The sequence below is a fragment of the Lichenostomus cassidix genome, chromosome 14, assembly GCF_008360975.1.
Source record: "Lichenostomus cassidix isolate B80296 chromosome 14, HeHo_3.0, whole genome shotgun sequence".
In the NCBI taxonomy this organism is placed as follows: Eukaryota; Metazoa; Chordata; class Aves; order Passeriformes; family Meliphagidae; genus Lichenostomus; species Lichenostomus cassidix.
In genome coordinates, this window is record NC_139495.1 from 1,638 (window position 1) to 5,500 (window position 3,863).

Consider the following 3,863-nt stretch of genomic DNA (forward strand, 5'->3'; position numbering starts at 1 on the left):
GCACTCTATGAAAAACATTCTACTGTTTGGACCTTCCGAGAAACGGAAATCTTCCACTATTCATGAAGCGATACAACGAAACCTTTTCTCAAAACTGTTTTCTTATTCCCACCCCCTAAACTTTTATATACTTACACTCATCTATTTACATTATATCTATTTGCACTTATTATAGAGAAAATACTTACAAATCCATTGACACTTATGGAACCTCTGCTAAGACACGAGCCACGTATTTACAATGTTCAACTTGTACATTTTGACACTTCAATATCACATCAGACTTCTACGCTCTAACCGTACACATCTACTCATATCAAACCTCTCTTTACATTAATATCTAATATCTGATTAGACTTTGTACAGAACAGCTAATAGATCTATTTATTCTTTTTTTACATTCTGTCCTATATATCATCCTGCCTTATAAGTTAAGCTCTTTCATTGGTTCATTTACATACACAACACTTGTGTTTGCACTTTAAAATCTTCTATCTGCTTTGGCCTTGCATGGACGAGCTTATGCAGGACACAGATTACTCTTTCTCTCTCTGCCTCATCTGTATGGTGCCCCAAGGAAGATTTTACAATAGCATTTGCCTTTCCTTACCTACACTTTAGGTCCATTTCATACCTTCCATTATTCAAATCCTAATACTTTTCTTACTGCCTACAAGATCGCTGTCATAAAGGAACAGCAGAAAAATGGCAACACGTCCCTAGCTCAACATTTCTTTTTCCTCTTTTCCTAATTGCTCTTCTCATTTCACATGTTGCTTTTTTAATGCATGTTTAAAGGACTGGAATTAGCACTGCTCCAGAAGAATTTGGGAAGTGCTGCTTCTCCCTCTGGCTCACCGTGGAACAAAATCCAGACGCGAGATGCCGCTCTGTAGCTGTAGAAAACCTCCAGGTATTCATACAAACAATACACTAAATAAATGAAATTCTATGCCTTCAAAGAAATTCCTCATGTCTGTAAAATCTAACAACATACATTAAAAAACTCTCCTGATCAAGTATGTATCCATTTCAATGCTGAACAGACACACTTTGAACTTTTCAAAACTTCTGGCTTTGGTGCTACCCCTTCTTACATTACAAAAATTGCAAATTCTGACCTCAAATCTGGGTTCTGGGGGATCACGGGCAACTATACCACGGCTGTCACCAGCCCAGATCCTACCTAGGCCCGTATGGGATATAGGTTCACCTTGGGGTTAGACACAGCTGCCCTGGCAAAAATTCCTCCTGCAGGCACAAGATTACACGGCAGATGTTCTTAGGCACACCCTGAAAGGGGGAGCTTTCAATGGCACTCTGGGAAGCAGGGGGCTGCATCACCCACTGCCCTCAATACCTCTCACTCATCCTTTCTTTCAGCTAATGGGCCACGGCCCCCCACCCGCTCCACAGCCCCCTACAGCCCTGTGGTGCCAAGTGCTGCCCTAGACAACACAACACCTGTCAGCTCTGGAGCCCAAATCCTGGTTTTGTAAGCCTGTGGTGGGACTCGGCAATAGGGACTGCGGGCTGCACCTCTCCTGGGGTGACCTTCGGCTCCACTAACCTTGTGTGGTAACAATTCACACGGTAGCCAGGACTCTGCTCGTGGCCCATGGGTTCACCCCCCATCCCGGTTAGGGCTCACCGCTCCATACCCCACCTGTCCTGGACACGCTCTCACTCCCCCAGCGGAGGCACTACCCTGGGGCTCTGCACCCTGTACACATTTACCTGTATTTCTCTGACATCCCCTCCTATGCCACCGCCAGCAACCCGCCTTGGGACCGGGCTCTGTCTCCCACACCCTTCTCCCTTCTGCTGCTCCCCATGCCTCTCCCACAAATGTTTACTAATGCATTCTATTGCTGATCAAACAGAGAAATAATTAACACATTCACACTTTTCATTAGGAGTTTATTTATTAAAGGAATCATGGGGAGTAATAAGCAAAAATAAATTGCATCAGCCTTCACTTACCACGCAGTTTTTCCTTGCTTAATAAGGTGATGCTGAACTCTCTCAGCAGGACTAAAAAATCCAGCTCTCCAGTTTAATAAAAGCCACCTTAGACCCACTGGGCCCAAAACTGTAAGAAATGTCACATTGGATACTGCTTTCGGGACTGCCACAATGACAGTCTTGCCATCCTGGCAAGCTCTGGCTCTGAACAGCCTGCTGCTGGCAGCTCCTGCAGCCAAAATTTATCCAGTATCTTCAGCACCACCTTCATGCCACCCTAGGCAGCTGAACCGGGACACCCAGGACATTCCAGGCAGAGGTCCCTGCAGAACCATTAAAATCATTCAGTGCCTTGCAAAGCAAAGCTCAGAGGGATACAAGGCATTTCTCAGGAAAACCCACCAAAAACCCAGAAATTTTAGTGCCCAAAGAACACGCTTTTTGGAATGCAACTGCAGCCCGGCTCGTACCGAACGCTACACCTATCCACACTTTTAAGGGTGTGGAAAATGCCTTCAAAAACAGGTTATCCCATGACCACCTCCCGCTGACAGGGTCCTTGGGGCAACTCTTAGATTTTTGCATGTTCAACTGACAATAGGAAAACGGGACAGGTGTTTGGGATTTCTCTGAGCACGGTCTAGCAGCTGACAATACCCTTTGGGCTTTTACTTTGGTATTTTTATAACCTGGGGTTTTAATTATTTTCTGACCTGTACTTGTCATGGGCCTGCAGCATCCTAGTCCAGCCTCTTGGCTTCATTTGCCTTCTTCCACTGCTGGAAGCTGCTAAAAAGCACAAAACAATGACACACGCTTCACACTTCAAACGCAAATAAATTACAATTACGAAAAATCTCGCTGCCACTTTTCTAAACTATTCATCACAGACCTTAGAAAAAGCAAAGGTGATCTGTCCCTGACAGGACCCCGCTGGGACACCCGAGCGGGCTCAGCGGGGCGCGGGGAGGCAGGCGGCTTTGGGGACGATTCACAGACACGCTGCCGCTGCCCGCAGGGACACGAGCCGTACCACCGGCGGCGGCTCCGCTCCCGCCCGCCCCCGTGGCCGCAGTGCCTCCCCCGGCGCCTCCCCCGGCGCCTCCCCCGGCGCCTCCCCCGGCGCCTCCCCCGGCACCTCCCCCGGCGCCTCCCCCGGCGCCTCCCCCGGCGCCTCCCCCGGCGCCTCCCCCGGCGCCTCCCCCGGCGCCTCCCTGCGCTCCCCGGCGCTCCCGGCGCGCCCCGGGCGCTTCCCGGCGCTTCCCGGGCGCCCCCCCCGGCGCTCCCCCGCTTCCCCGGGCGCCTCCCCGGGCGCTCTCCGGCGCCTCCCTCTCTGCGCTCCCCGGCTCCTCGCGCCTCCCCGGCGCTCCCCCGCGCTCCCCGCGCTCCCGGCGCTCCCTGGCTTCTCCCCGGCGCTCTCGGCGCCTCCCCCGGCGCCTCCCCCGGCGCCCCCTCGTTGCCGGGGCGGAACCCGAATGCGGACGGGAGGGAGAGCCAGGGGTGGGGCTGTGCGGATTCAACAGTCACAGCACAAACGGGCTGCTCGGAAGGGTGGCTGTGAGATTTGCGGGCTTCCAGGGCTCTGTGCTTGTGAGGCGCGGGCAGGGGAGCGCGGAATGCAGCGTGGGAGGAGCTCGGGAACAACGCGAGGGCGGTGGGCGAGTCAGGGGCGAGAGCGGGTGGGGACCGCCTTTGGAATTCCCTGTGTATCGTTCCTCGCCTTTTCGGCTAAGATCAAGTGTAGTATCTATTCTTATCAGTTCAATATCTGATACGTCCTCGATGGGAGGACTTTATATTACAGGATTTTTGGGCTCGGGAGTCGGATCCGGAGCTTGCTCCCTCCGCTCTGCGCGTGGTCCGGGTATTGCGGTGCCTCCGGGAACGGTGCACCCCGC

The 3,863-nt window shown here is 52.2% G+C and overlaps 1 non-coding gene across 1 annotated transcript; it reads left to right on the forward strand.

The window, feature by feature from the left end:
- Window positions 1-3,673: 3,673 nt before the first annotated feature.
- LOC146430510 (U2 spliceosomal RNA) lies at window positions 3,674-3,863 on the forward strand. The gene has a single exon (XR_014855243.1). It is a non-coding gene; the product is annotated as a U2 spliceosomal RNA (small nuclear RNA).